Raw genomic sequence first — 16,464 nt, 5'->3', positions numbered from 1 at the left:
ACTCCTTTTTGCATCTGTTTTACATGCCAGAATTAACTTCAGGTTGGAACAAAGATTATAGAATCATGGGATCATAGGTTTAGAGCTAAGAGGTACCTTAGATATCATCTAGTCCAAAGGTGTCAAACACAGGATCTACTGGCAGCATGTACAAGTATAACACTCTCAAATTTGTTCCAGAACCAGATTAAAATGTAATTAGGAAATATTTTAACAAAATAAATAAAAATGCAAAGAAAACATAGATAATACTACACTTTAAGCTAAGTCAATAAACAGCCCATGAGGATTCTTACGTATGGATTAGCGGCCCCCTTTCTAGTTGAGTTTGACACCACTGGTCTAGTCCAATTCCTTCTATTTACAAATGAAGAAACTGAGGATCAGAATGGTTAAGTGACTTTTCTATAGTTAGGAACAGAGTTGGATTTAAATCCAGATCAATAGGGAGTTGATATGCAAGTTAAATTACATATATATGAGGATAGCAGGTAGATGTCCTTGATGAGTCCAAGCGAGACTATATCTGAAGTATTCAATTTTAGACAGCATAAGTAATGAAGAACATTGATAGGTTAGATAATACCCAGAGAGAGTAATCATTATAGTGAATATGTCTCCCCTTCACACCTTAGGAGAATCAAATGACCTGAGAATATTTATCCCGAAGAAGAGATTTGGAGGACACAATGGCTTTCTTCAAATATTTGAAAGACTTCCAACTGGAAAAAAAGATCAGACTTATTCTTTCTGGCCTCAGAGAGAAGCACAGTTACAAAGAGACAAATTTAAATGTAAGAGAAAAGAATTACTTAGCAATTAGCACTATCCCAAATTGGAATGATCTGCCAAGGAAATTGTGGACTCACTTCAGCTGAGGGCTTCAAATGGAGGTTAGCCAGTAAGTTATCCAGTATTTTGTAAAGTAAATTCTTTCTTGGGTATGGATTGGACTAAATGACCTCTGCACTTCCTTTCTACTCTGTGATTCTGTGATTTTGAGGGGGACAAAATGCTTTAAACAAGCACAGGGAACCATGGCACCTCCTACAAGTGGTTATCCTTCATCTGCTTGAACACGCCCATTGGATAGGTGTAAAATGATATCTCAAGATTGTTTTAATTTCATTTTTCCTAATCCATAATGATTTAGAGCATCTTTTCATATGACTATAAATTGTTTTGATTTCTTCATCAGAAAACTGCCTATTCATATCTTTTGGCCATTTATCATTTGGGAAATGATGCATATTCTTATAGATTTGACAAAGTTCTTTACATAGTTGAGATACAAGACCTTTACCTGAGAAACTGTCTATAAATTTTTCCACATTTTCTCTTTTCCTTCTGATCTTGGATACATTTGTTTTATTTATAAAAAAGCCTTTCTAATTTAACGTAATTGAAATTATCCATTTTACACCTCACATGACTCTCTATCTCATTTATTCATGAATTAGAAATTGCTACCTCTTGAAGCAGTCCATAACACTTGCAAATAGTTCTAATTTTCAGGAACCTTTCCTGATAGCAAGAATAAATTTCTTTCCTTGGGACTTCATAGGGGCCTAATCCTAGAGATGAAGAGGCCACCTAGTCCAATCCCCTCATTTAACAGGTAGGAAAGTAAGATCCAAGGAATATGCCCAAAGTCACACTGATAGTAAACACCAAAGGCAGTATTTGAACTCAACACATCTAAGTCTAGGGCCACTGCTTTTTTCACTTTACCATGCTGCCTGCTCCCACTCCACTGCTTTTAATTCTCTCCCCCAGAACAAGTGTAAACCCTTGTCTAATTGACAGTCTTTCAAATATTTGAAGACGGCTAACAAATCTCTCTAATTCTATACTTCTCCCAAACTAAATGTCTTTGGCTTCTTCAACAAAATATTAATTTATAACAGTTTCTTGGTCATGGTTCTGTTCATCTTCAGTTCACATACCAGTTGATCAGTATCCTTCCTTGGAGATAGCAAGGTCATAGAAAAAGGGACTGAAAATCAAGTTAAAAGATGTAGATTCAAATCCTCCCTCTCCTGCTTATTACTTGTGTAACCTTAGATAAATCATCTCATTTCTCTGGGTCTTAGTGTCCTTATCTGTAAAACGAAGAAGGTGGACATAGAATACCCAAATGATGTTCTAGCTCTAGAGTAGAGGTTCCCAAACTTATTTGGCCTACCAACCACCCTTCAGAAAAAAAAATTACTCACCATCCTCCCGGAAATCTACTTTCTTTAATCCTTTAATGTTTTTTTTAAAATTTGCCCATTTTTTAAAAACACATTTTTAAAAGATGCATCTTAAATTTAATAATTTCTTGTAAATTTGTGGGTTTCTTCCTGCAATGAAATTCTGATGATACAATATTGCATCATGTAACTGAATAGTATCATATTGTAAACAGATCATTACATGCACATATTCCTGAAAATGCATACTGGACTTCTCAACAATGCCAACAGTTACTTGTTAAAATCTGTTAGGGGACTTAACCACTGATCAGCTAAAACTTGCTTTTTGTGTGTTTATTTGGAAAATAATATAATCCCTAAGATTTTAACTCTATTACACAACAGATGAAACATGTACTCATGGTTTTTCAAATTTTCTTATCTTGTCTTCTTTCCTTATACTTCCCCTACCCCCTTATTTTTATTCAACACTCCCTAATTGAACCTGAAGCTACTGCTGCCACCTATCATTCCAGAGCCCCCAGGGGGTGGTATCACCTACTTTGGGAACCTATGCATCTAGAGCTATCATCCTGATTCCTAAAATGTAATTCCTGAAACTGAAAAATAGTACTTCATATGGGTTCTGGTCAGGGCAGAGTACAACAAAACCATCCTCTGCTTCCTTCCCAACACGCTGCCTTTCTTAATGCGGCCTAGAGAGCATTAGCCTTTCTGTCTGTTGATTTACATTGGATTTGTAGTCCATTGAAACTTCAAGATCTTTTTTCCCCTGGAACTGATGCCTAGTCATAACACCCCCTATACTGTACCTGTGAAGTTGATTTTTGGATCTATGTTAATGTTTATGTTTACCTCCATTAAATTTCATGTTATTCAGTTCAGCTCATCATTCTAGTCCATGGAGATCTTTTTGGAATGTCACTTTGCCATCTGACATGTTAGTTATCCCACCTAGATTCAGGTCATCTGAAGATGTAAAAAGTACATCATTTATATTAAATGTCACAGGGCCAAGGGCAGATCCCTATATCACTATCTCAGAGACTTTCAAGTTGACACTGACACATCAATGACTACACTTTGGTTAAAGTTCCATTTAACTAGCTCTGAGCCATGGATGTGCCAGGGACAGCTCCAAGGGCTTGTAAGAGCTTATTGCTAAACTGTTAAGTACTTACATCTCAGATACTAGTAAATGCTACAAGTTGGGGCTTGGTTTATTATTTTGTTGATTTTTAGACTTAAGAAAGTGATATAGAAAATGTTAATAATGCAGATTAAACTTTAAAAATGTATCATCTGTTTTCAGAGACCCAGTTGTTAAACATTTACCAGTGCAACCCTGAATAATAGTCATTCAAAGTTCATAGCACTAGTCAAATGGCACGTATTCTGGGACAGCTAGTTATTAAACATTTATCAGCATGCCTCTGAACCTATTATCTAACCTGTATTTTATAATCTTGCCAAGGTTAGCATGAGAGTCAAATGTTTTGCTGAAATCTAATTGTACTATGTTCTTGGATTTCTCCTGCTCAATTAGTAGAGTTACACTAGAAAGAAAGAAAATGAGGCAGTTTTGGTGCCATTTGTTCTTGACAAGGCAGCTAGGTGGCACAGTGGATGGAGTGCGTGGCCTGGAGTCAGGAAGACTCCTCTTACTGAGTTCAAATCTGGCCTGAGATACTTAATAGCCTGTAATCCTGGGCAAGTCACTTAACCCTGTTTGCCTCAGTTTCCTCATTTGTAAAATGAGCTGGAGAAGGAAATGACAAACTCCTCTAGCATCTTTGCCAATAAAACTTTGAATGGTGTCATGAAGAGTCAGACATGACTAGAGAATAGTCATATTAACCATGATAACACAATAACAAGTTCTTGACAAATCCATGCTGACTTTTAGTGATTGTTGCTTCCCTTTCCTTTTGTTTATGAACCCTCTTCTTAATAATGTGCTCCAGAATTTTTTCTAGGAATGCAAGTTGGACTAAGTGGTGATTCTTTTCAGTCTCCATTCTCTTCATTTTGGGGAAAATGGGGACAAATCTATCCCTTCTCCAGTCATGTGGCCACTCTGTCACCCTCCAAGATCTTTCAAAGATCACTAACAACAACTCAGCAATCAGGATGCTCATCAGAGCCCAGTGATGAGTTCATTGAGGGCAACTTGGTGCTGCCTTGCCATCATCACTTTGCTGTCCTGGTTGTTCACTTCTTACTGATCATTTTGTTCTATCCTTTCCACTCCAAATAAAATCATTCTTCTTGGAAGAGAAAATAGAGGAAAATGAACTGGATGGTTCAGACTTCTCACCTTCACCCATTATCATCATCCCTTTTGTGTTCATCCTCAGTAACTTGCCTTTTCTTCAATCTTCTAGATGTGTATTTTTAAAAGTCTAAAGTGGTTGCTAAGTTCCCTATTCAACCAGAGAATGTCTTTAGCTTTTCTTCTTTTCCTCCTCATTGAATTCATTTCTATTTCTTTCTTTAGAATTTCAGTTTCCAGAACTTACCATTCTTCTTAAACCAACATCCCCCTGTGAAATATCCTGCCACTGAATCTGACCAAAGCTTTCTCTGAACCCTTAGAAAACTATCCGTCCTCAAGTCAAGGAGAAGTACATTTGGGATATTTCCAGCTTCCCTTTCCTCCTCTTTCATGAACTCAACTTTTTCCCAAAGTTCCCATCATTTCTTCTTCAACAAACAGTTCCTCCAAGTTGGTCAAAATTATGTCTAGAAGAACAGTTCCTATGGGCTCTTCCTTCACTTTTTGAAGTATGAAATTCTTAAGATGAGCTGCATATTTCTCCATAGCTCTGCCTTTGGCACCGTGAGAATTCCAGCAATGGGTTCACATAGTTGAAGTTCCATATCTGTACAATATCATGCTTGGTTCTGTTTTGTTCAACAGGGTTTGGGATCTATTTTCTTAACTTCTTTTGCCTCACCTGCTCCTTCAAACACCTAGTTTCTGTTTCTCTCTCCATTGATCTTCATTCAGTTCCTGTTTACCATTTCCCAGTCTCCATTTCTTGGTCTCCTGGACTCTTAAAGATTTCCTCATAACAATATATCTACTTAATATGTCATGCTACTATTTTTAAAAATGTCATGTTACTACACCACTCCATCTATCTCTTCTGTTCCTTTAAGGATAAAATATACCCTCTCAGAGTCTTATTTCAGACATTGGTCCCATCACACTAAAACCTTAGTAATATCTAAGAGGTTAAATTTGCCTCATAATATTAGTCTCTGTAATTTATCCTAATTATTAGCCATATTTTATACATTTTTACATAGACATATAAGACTATGAATTTTGTTGTTGGCCCTCATTGTATATTGACTCGAATGAATTGCCTCTTACTATGTTCCTCTGTAATGTTATATGTTCTTCCTTTGTTATATCTATGAATTTTTATGGTAATCAGGTTTGCCACAACTATGTGGCCAGTTTTATCCTTCTCTCTCCCTTTTCAATTTAAAATCTATGTGATGAGATTATCAAAACTCTAGGAAAATACATTTTTGTTGGACCTTCCTTATTAGGTATACTACTTGCAAGCATGTGCTGGTAAATATTTAACAACAGATTCTCTGAGAAAAAGAAATGTTTGCATGACACACTTTTAATCTTAATCTGCATTCTTTACATTTTCTGCATCACTTTCTTAGGTCTAAAAATCAGCAAAACAATAAACTAAGCCCTAATTTGCAGCAGTTGCCCATTTCCAAAGGTGTAAAAGCTCATGTTGAAAATTTAACAATCAGCCCTTGTGAGCCAGTTAAGAGTTGGCTCCATCATACTATTAACTCTATCCCTGTTTGTCCTGGCCCATTGTTCTTATTTTTAAAGTTATATTATACAAATCATATCCTCAGATACCACCTTCTTAGCCAGCTGATCACTTACTTCCCAAATCTTATCCCTTGCTTCTCCTTTGAATGCTAGTTGTGATAGAAACACCACCTTTGTCCCTAAGGTCTTTATTTTGGGAAATTAGACTACACAATCTTTAGCCATGCTTTCTAGGTCCCTTCTGGTGGTATTACTTGTCTACATGAATCTCCAGAAATGGGTTAGTAATCAAAAAGGTTGCTAAACTTTAGGAAACTTTTTGCCATGACTGGAATGCATGGCCCAAGAAAATAATCAATTTCTTTGATTTTTGTTAGGTTAAGAAATAATTTTCCATTGTTGGAATATTGCAGAGGTGGAGTAATAAGCATTATCAGAGAATCACCAACAACCGTTACTCATCTCTTCTTACTTAAGAAATGACCCTTCAGCTCTAAGTGCCTTTTGTCATGCCATGGAGAGCACGAAACTGCTTCTTTCTAAGATGTTCCATCTCCCTACTCTATAGGTAGAAATTTGTGCTGACCATCTGTAGCTCAAACTGTTCAGTGGTCTTCCTTTTCAATCTACATATCATATTCTTTTGCCCTCAAATCTCCTGAATCAGGTTAGAATTTCCTTCTGCCACTTCAGATCCTTTTTTCTTCTTTGCTTCCTTTTAAAAGCATTTCATCCATTCCTTCAAGAAACACTTCATTTCCTGGATAATCTGGAAAGTAGAGATGAACCAACCCAGACCTTTTACTTTCTCCTCTAAATTAAGACCAACTTGGACTTTATGGATATATGGGTAACATTTGATACTGGCAAGAACACAAACACAGAAATGTTCTCTGTAGGTCACTACAATTTTTTCTTGTCTTTCATAGTTGCTTAAGGGGAGATTCACAGTCTTTTGTCTTCTTTTGGTAATTCTCTAGGTGAACTTTTTTGGCTAACTGCTTTATTTCTTTTATAACTGTAGGGTTCTACCTAGAGGCCTCTAAGGGAGGCTTAATTTATTTAGTGTAGACTCCCTGTCTTTATACTAATGTAGCACAATCTGTTCAGCTCTTTTTAATTGGCAGTTAACACATTCCTACCATGCGCTATTAGAGGAACAAAAACTGCTTTCTACAAACAGAAATCCAACTATTTAAATTTGCTTTTTATTTTTGTCAATTTTCAGTGATCTCCCTGTACTTCAATTCAACAAATACTTATTAAGAATCCAGTAGGTGCAAGGCATAGAGAAAACGGAGTGTATATAGAGTATAGAATGCTGGGAAGCATCAATAAACCCCATGAAGACCTGGGTTCAAACCCAGTCTCTAAGTATATAATTAGCTGTGTGATTAGGGGCAAGTCACTTAAGCTCTTTATGCCTCAGACAACTCCCTAGAACTTATCTACTAAGTCACAGAAACTTGAGATCTACCATCGGTGGAGGGAAATCCCACACCAAGAGTCCCCTAGCTAATGAAATCATAAAGCTCTATGCTATGTGCTGAGGATATGAGAAAGAAATTAGCTGGTATCTACTCCCAAGAAGGTTGTATTCTCCTAGGTGATTACAACAGATAGCTAGATAGCTAGATGGATAGATGGATAGATGGATGGATGGATGGATGGATGGATGGATGGATGGATGGATGGATGGATGGATGGATGGACAGACAGACATATAGATAGATAGATAGATAGATAGATAGATAGATAGATAGATAGATAGATAGCCAGACAGACAGACAGACAGATACACACATAAGTAAATACAAGATAGTTTGGGAAGCCAGTAATCTTTAATAATAGGGGGGAAGAGGAAAGGCAGACCAAGAGGAGAGTTATCAGAGACAATTTGCAGAAGTAGGTGGCATCTGACCTGAGTCTTGAAGGAAACAACATGCAAGGTAAGGGGGACTGCTTGACACTTTGTCCTCCCTGGGGGAATAAGGCTTAACTTATTTAGCAGAAATTAAAACATAAAAAGGAAGTATACAACTTCTAGAAGCCAACTGGGTGAAATCCAAATCTCCAATTAGGTCTACCCACCTTGTCTTATCTTACTGGTATTCTTCATATACTTTCCTGAACTTCCCTTGACCACTAAGCTCTTTAGTAAGTGTTCATTCATTGATCTTTTTTTTTGAAAAGCATTTATTAAGCACCAAGCATTGTGCTAGGCACTGGAGATACAAAGACGAAATTAGAAACAGTTCCTGCCCTTACGGAGTTAACGGGCAGAAACAGCACATACACAGATAAGCAAATTTTAAAATGTATATGTAATAAATACAAAGCAATTTGGGGGATGGGTGAGCAGGGTAGGAAGACCCTAACCACCGAGGCAGATCAAGAAAGGTCATGCACAAGCCTTGACTATCTAAAATCTAGAGTATAAATCAACTCATGCTATACCTGAATTGATTAAATCTCTGGTAATTATCTACACTCACATCTTCCTCTAGAAATTTATGCCTCTGTCCCCCATCTTGTCTTCTCTGTCTTGGGCCAGATCTCTCAATATTAATATGTACACTTCATTCCCTAGGTAGCATTTTCCTATTGGGTCACATTAATGGTTCCAAGGAAAATATTCTCAGTCCAAGTCAGCTTTTATCTCTGCTGATCTTGGTAGTAATGCCCAGTCACATTAAATCTTCCCTTCTCACCACTCTTTAGCCAGGCTCTGACAATATATTTTGGATCTTAGTCTCCACTTCCATCTAAAGATTCCAACAGGTCTTAGAACCAGTGCTTTTATGACTACACTAAATAGCCTTTAAACTCTTTATCTTATGGTTAAATACAAAGCTTCTCTGATTGTAATAAACAAGGCTTGCTTTTCAGAGGACAGAAACCCAGTTCTGATATCGAGCACCTAGAAAGCAGAGAGAGAAAGAATGAGAGTCCATATTTGTTAAGGATTTAAAGGAATGTCTACTTTTGTCACTTGGAATGGCTCAGTGATGTCTAGAAAATAAATCAACTGTGATATGATACAGACTCATGGAGATGACACATGAAATCTGTTCTTTTTGAGAAAAAGATTTGTACATAAATACAGGGTGTAGAGGAGAGAACTGTGTATGAATTTGAGCACAGCCTTTCCCTTCTCTGGATCTCAGCTTCCTCGTCAGGAGAATAAAAGGAATAGACTGGATGATTTGACATCCCCTTCTCGCTCTGATCCCCTATGTCACTAAAATGATTTTTAAATGTGAAAGTTTCAGGCACATCCATGAAAGACTGGTACAAGATAAGTGCAATCAAAGTAAATGATAGAATGAGGGACCTCCTGGAATACTAAGAGGGAAGAGAGAGTTAAAGACAAGTTGCCTCTTCTTCAATATTTTACCTAAGACTGAGTCCTACAATCAGTTCATAAACATTTATTAAGCTGTTACTATATACCAAGCACAGTACAAAATTCTGGGGATACAAGGACAGGCCCTCTGGAAGTGCACAGTTTAATGGAGAGATAACAACATGGAAACAGTGACATACAAGTAAGCTATGTACAGGATAAATTGGAAATAATCAACGGAGAGAAGATACTAGAATTAAGGGGGATCAGGAGAAGTTTCCTATAGAAAGTAGGATCCTATCTGCAACTGGAAGGAAGTGAGAAGCAGACTTCAAGAGGGAAAGCATTCAAGAAATGGAGGACGACCAGTACAAAAGCCCAGAGTTGGGAGATTGAGTGTCTTGTTTAGGATCAGCAAGAAGGTCAGTGTCATTGGATGGCAGAATATGTGGGGGAGGGATGGAAGGTGTAAGAAGACTGGAAAGATGGGGGGGAGTGTTATGTTTTATTTGGATTTTTTCATGATTCCTCCCATTCATTTTAATTCTTCTATGCAGCATGACTAATATAAAAATGTGTATAATAAGAATATATGTGTAGAACCCATTTAAGATTGCATGCCATCTCAAGGAGGGAGGGGGAGAAAAATCTAACACTTATGGAAGTGATGGTAGAAAATTGAAAACAAATAAATTCATTTAAAAAAAAAAAGATGAGGGGGGAGGGGTGGTGGGTTAGGAAAGGCTTTGAGTGCCAGACAAAGGCTTTTGTATTTGACCCTGAAGGTGAAAGGGAAACACTGGAGTTTATTAAAAGGTGACAATGTCAGACTTGTGTTTTAGGAAGGTCATCCTCACAGCTGAGTGGAGGATGGACTAGAGTAGGGAGAGAATTGTGGCAGGTTAATCAATTAGCAGGTGTGAGGTGGCGAAGGCCTGAACCAGGGTGGCAGAGTCAGAGGAGACAAGAAATACACTATCAGTACATTTGTTCATTCATCTATCCATCTATTCAACAAATATGTATTAGGTGTTTCACTGAGAGACAATGTTCATGAGAGACAATGTGGCGTAATGGGTCAAGGGTCAGTCCCAAGCTGGAAACAGAAACACCTGATTTTAAATCCCACCTCTAACACAAAATTGCTTAGCCTTATACTACCCTCAAGTAATTCTCCCTAACTCTTGAGAGTTCAAACCTGCTTAAATGAAAAGATTTTCTGCTTTTTTTGTTGGTTCACCATCTCCTTTAAAAAATCTGTCAATGGAATATATCTGTAATAACACTAGGGGAAGAGTGGTTAACACCAAGTTCCAGAAAATTCTTCCCTTGGAAGGATTTTTATATATGGTTTTGTTCAGTCAATCAGGCGCCCCAAACCCACCCCCTCCACAGAGCTATAATGCTCTTCTGATTGTTGTGGCATAAGGCAAAAGCACTATATTTCTCAGTTCTTTTTCTACCTAGACATCTAAAATTTCCAGATATTATAAAAACAAATACATTAGTAACAATATCATCATTTATATTTCTACCTCTGAATCTTGGACAAAAGGGCACAACAGCATGACTGGCAAAAAAAAAATGCTTCCAATACTTATTTCAATTTTTTTTGGTTTCATTTTCTTCATTTGTGAACAGAGATGGCAAAGAGTCCCCCCCAAAAAAGTTTATTTTTCTTAGATTGAGAATGCTATTTAAAGAAGAATATCAATTGCAATAAATGCTTTTTTGAAAAGAATCTTTAAATTCTGTGGAGAGTTTTCTATAGTTGTACCAGAAGTTTTCCTCATCAAGGCTTGTTTGTTATTCTTCTAGATAAGATCCTCAAAGTTATTATTTTTGAAGCACTTATTTTTCCTAGGAAGACGTATAGAACTGATCCAGGGAAAAGCAAAGCAGAACCCGAAAAACAATTTACATCATAATCTACCTGCAAGAAGAAGAGACAGGCACTAAGTGATTTACAAAAGTTGTCTCATTTGATTTTCATAAAAATGCTATTTTTATCCCCATTTTACAGCTGAGAAAACTGAAGCAAGCAGAGGTTAAGTGATTGTCTCTCATTGTCTCTCAGTGAAACATTTGTAAAGCATAAATGTGTGGATCAATTTATTAGACAGTTTTGTGTATAATGGGATAATATACATAAATAATAAAGTGCTTTGAAAAAATTAAAAGCAATAGCTATGTAAATGAATTAGGTATTAGAGATTGGTTATATTCATAAAAATAATGGAGCAGGAAAACTAAGGGCACATATCCTATGTTGTAAACTTTCATATATCATATGTTAACAGCTATTACTTATCATTATTAAGACTTCAGAAGAATTTAAGCAGGTGACTTTAGACAATTTTTAAACAAAGAACATAGAAATATATTTTGGTTTTTTTGGTCTGAAAAATTTTATATAGAATAATTCTTATAACACCCCATAAGGATAACAAATAAATAATTTAACATCTAGAAAAAGTTTAGCCATTGTTGGAAGCTCCATTTCTAAACAGAAGTTTTTAATGGTCTATAGAGTAAATATTTAATATACATTTACTTCCCCATAGTAGGTTTTAGTTGCAGAATATTTTGATAATGAGCAGTAGTAAGAAAGAAAAATATACTTGATTGCTAATTTACAATCAATGAGTAAACATTCATTAAGTTCCTACTATGTACTATGCACTGTGTTATGAGCTGAGAATTCAAAAAGAGGCAAAAGATAGTCCTTGCCCTCAAGAAGCTCACAATCTAATGTAAAGGCAACATGCAAATAAATTCACACAGACAAAGTATATACAGGATAAATTTGTTGTTGGTCAGTTGTTCGATCGTGTCTGACTCTTTGTGACCCCCTCAACCATAGCACACCAGGCCTTCTGTCCTCCACTATCTAAGTCATGTTTGTTGTTTCCAAGGTACTATTTATCCATCTCATCCTCTGCTGTCCCCTTTTCCTTTTGTTTTCAATCTTTCCCAGCATCAGAGTCTTTTCTCATTTTATGGCCAAAGTATTTAAACTTCAGCTTCAGTATTTAACTTTCCAATGAATAGCCTAAATTAATTTAAGTATTCACTGATTTGATCTCTTTGCTGACTAAGGGACTCTCAAAAGTCTTCTCAATCACCACTGTTCTGTGGCGCTCAGTTTTCCTCATAAACCAACTCTCATAGTCATTCATTGCTAATGCAAAAACTTTAGCTTTGACTATATGAACCTTTGTTGGCAAGGTGATGTCTCTGCTTTTAAGTACTTTGTCCATGTTTCCCATACCTTAGACCTTGGCCGGAAAAGGTCAGGGTCTCACATTGCATCCTGGGCCATCTCCAGTCATCCAGATGAATATCATGGCACTGGACCCAGATGGCTATGAAGGAGAAGTGAGGCTGATGACCTTGCACAGCCCTCCCTCACTCAAACAGAAGTCAACTGCAAGTCATGTCATCATCTTGATGTCATGGTCCTCTTTGAGACAAAGGACAAACACAAACAATTAGGTATTTACCATGTGCAGAGCATTGTAGTAGCTACTCTGGGGAATACAAAGACCAATGAGTCCCTGCCATTACCTTCACAGAGCTCATTATCTAGTACATTATATTGTGACTTTTTCCACAAGAAAAAGTTTTAAGGTCCATCTGATATGAGTTCAATGGAACAAAATTATAGTCAAACAGAAAAGTCAGGTAAGTCTTTTGAAATTTGTTTTCAGAGGATTTGACTTGGATGCCAGAATTTTAGAACTGTAGGGATCTTAAATATAACATAATTTGACCTTTTGTTTTACATATAAGGACACTGAGGCTCAGAGAAAGGAAATGATTTGCCTAAAGTCAAATAGCCAATTAAATGCAGAATTCAGACATGGAAACTAGGTTTCCTCATCAGAATCATAATTAGCAATTTTGGCACTTGGAAAAGTACTACAGAATATGTCATAGAGCAAACAGCATAAAATACATCCTCCAATCAACTTTTTTTAGACAAATTAATTTCAGCGACCTCCAGATACAAAATCCCATGGGATAGGGAGAGAGACTCAAGAATGCCATCTAATACCTTCCTATTTCAAGTTATTGCTCTTACTAATTTGGCACTAAGGTCAGTTGTTTCTACCTGCTGAAGGGTTAAAAATATTGTCAATGTTCTCTAAATATCAGTGCCCTGGGCATAAGCCTCAGTCATCTTACCCTAATTATGGCGCAAAGCCAGACTCCCAATCCAGTGTTCTTTACATTACAACACACTGCTTATCAATTGTGTATCCATTCAGTAGCTACTCCCACCTGCTAAAAGGTTTGATGGCATGAGAGCAGCAGGTAATAAAAACAGAGATGGTATTACTATTTCGCTCTACTTTCTGTCTCTGCCTGCTCCTCAGATGAAGCTTATTCTTACTTTCTCGAGATTTTATTGCCGACAGTGTCCATTATTCTTGATGAGTCCATAAGAAAATTCACTTTACTCCTTTTTAGCCTTGCCTCAGCACTCTGCTTTTATGGTCTGAGACAAGGGCTGGGGCTGAAATGCAAGTTACCATCATTCATCTTACTATTGTTTGAAAAGGTAAATCGCTGGGTTCTGAACCCTCTTGTATGTCCTGTATATATCTATCTCTCCCAGGTTGTCACTGCTAGAGTTCTGGTATCATGCTCATAGAATCATGGCCTATGAATATTTACCAGACACAGTTAGCTACTTAATCCTCTTACTCTTCCAACACATTTTAGTCACTAGATACAGCATAACTACACAGTGCGGTAACTATGTACTTTAGGGCCTATGATCTTAGCATTTCATTTTATATCTAGAAAGAAGACCAAATAATGATCAGCTCATAAAAACGAAATCTCCATATTTGATTTCACTCTGGCAGTGGTCTTGTCCCTAGGATTATAGTGACTATGCACTAAATGAAATGCAGATCATAGAAAAGGTTGGGAAATTCAGGCATAAGAGTTCCCAACAGGTTGAGGAGGTGGAGAGGGAGGCTGCTCAGACAGTCCTGACTGATGCTACAACCATGGAGAGGAATGTTCAAGATAAAAGAGGGATTGACACTCTCCCCTTCTCCCAGGTCAATACTACCTTTGAATCTTTCCTCTCCTTCATCTTCTATATACAATAAATCACCAGGCCTTATAGATTCACCTTTCAAAACATCCTTTATTGTGTCATAAATACAAAAATATTTATGACTTCTTTTTTATAGTAGTAAATAACTGGAAGGAAAGTGAGTGCCCACATCAGCCGATGGCTGCAGTAGATAATATAGGGCAGCTAGGTGGCTCAGTGGATAGAGTACTTACTAGGCCTGAAGTCAGGAAAGCTCGTCTTCCTGAGTTCATATCTGGCCTCAGACAATTACTAGCTGTGTGACCCTGGGCAAGTCACTTAACCCTGTTTGCCTCAGTTTCCTCCTCTGTAAAGTGAGCTAGAAAAGGAAATGGCAAACCACTCTAGTATCCCTGCTAAGAAAACCTCAAATGGGTTCACGGAGAGCCAGTTGAAAAACAACTCAGTAACAACAAGCAGTAGGTAAATGTAATGGAATTTATGACTGTGACATAAAGAAATGGCAACTACAAAGGATTCAGAGAGACCAGGGAAGACTTGGATGTACTGGTAAAGAGCCAAGTAAGTAGACTCAAGAGAAAAATTTGTCAAATGATCAAAATAATATAGAGAAGAAAACCATTGAGAACCTCACCACTCTGATCCACACAGTATCCAGCTGTGACTTCAGAGCCCTGATGGTGAAGCATTCCTCAAGCCTCTCAACGGAGAGGTAGGTGTGGAATGAGGCATACGTTTTCAGATATGGCCAATGTGCTATATTTGTTTTCCTTGCCTGTACTTATTTGTGAAAAGGAAGCATTATATTACAGGGCAGGGGGTAATCATTGGGAAGAGAAAACAGTATAAAAAGAAAAAGAGAATCAGTATATCTTTTAACCCACAATATAGCCTGCTCTCCATTTTTAGCATCACTGCCCTAAGAAGGGTCTCTCCATGTCCTTTTGTTCTCTGCCTTGTTCATTACAAACATTATCATGTCAGTTATAACTACTCCTTTCAGAAATCAATAAGGACTTTTTATTGTCAAATGGATGAAGCCTCTTCTTCTCATGACATTTGCTAATGAAGCTTCTCTTCCATGAAATTGTCCTACCTCCTTGTTCAGTCTTAACTCCCATTCTTCCAAAGATTCAACCTTCCGCTCCAATAAAAGAGGTCTGTTGTGTGAACTGAAGAGGGAAGTACACAAAACAAAGAAAACAATATTCAAGGCCCCGGTAATATAAACAAAAGAGAATACTAAGACAATAGCAAATGCTATGTGATTTTAGTGGCCAATCTTGGCCCCCAAAAAGAGATGAGGTAAACATTTCCCTCCTCTGAAGAAATGGGGGATTGTGGGTATGAAATACTGGATATGTGATCAGATTTGGTCATTTTTGTTGGTCGGTTCTGCTTATTTGATTGATGTAGTTCCAGTAAAAAGAGCACTTGGGCCTAAAGTCAGGAAAGACTTGAGTTCAAACCCAGATCTATTAGCTGTGTGACCATGGGCAAGTCATTTAACATCTGTTGGTCTCAGTTTCCTCAACTGTAAAATAGGAGATATTGCACTTATCTTCCAGGGCTGTTGTGAGAAGGATTCAGATAATATTTATAGATTACGTAGCATAGTGCCTGGTATATAGTAGGTGCTTAATAAATATGTATTAATTATTCAAGAAATAGAAAATATGACTGGAAAGGTGGAGTGGAATCATGTCTTGAATGACATTTGAGGAGTTTCAACTTTCCTCTGGAGGCAATAAGCAGACACTGAAAAGGTTTGTTTTTGTTACTGTTTTTAAGCAAAGAAACATTATGTTATCCATGCAAAGGAAAGATTATGCTGTCATTGGAAAGAAGGATGGATTGAAAAGAGGGAAAACAGAGTCAGGAAGATCTGTGAGAAGACTTGAGCTGTTGACTAGGAGGAAATCAATAAACTAGGCTTTCTGTAGCTGGAACAGAGAGATGGGGGAACATGTGAGAGATGTTGCAGAGGTGAAATTGACAAGACTTATGATTGGTTGCTATGAGAGATAAGGGAGAA

This window comes from Notamacropus eugenii, chromosome 1 (assembly GCF_028372415.1).
Source record: "Notamacropus eugenii isolate mMacEug1 chromosome 1, mMacEug1.pri_v2, whole genome shotgun sequence".
Lineage (NCBI taxonomy): Eukaryota > Metazoa > Chordata > Mammalia > Diprotodontia > Macropodidae > Notamacropus > Notamacropus eugenii.
This window is presented reverse-complemented; position numbering follows the sequence as displayed.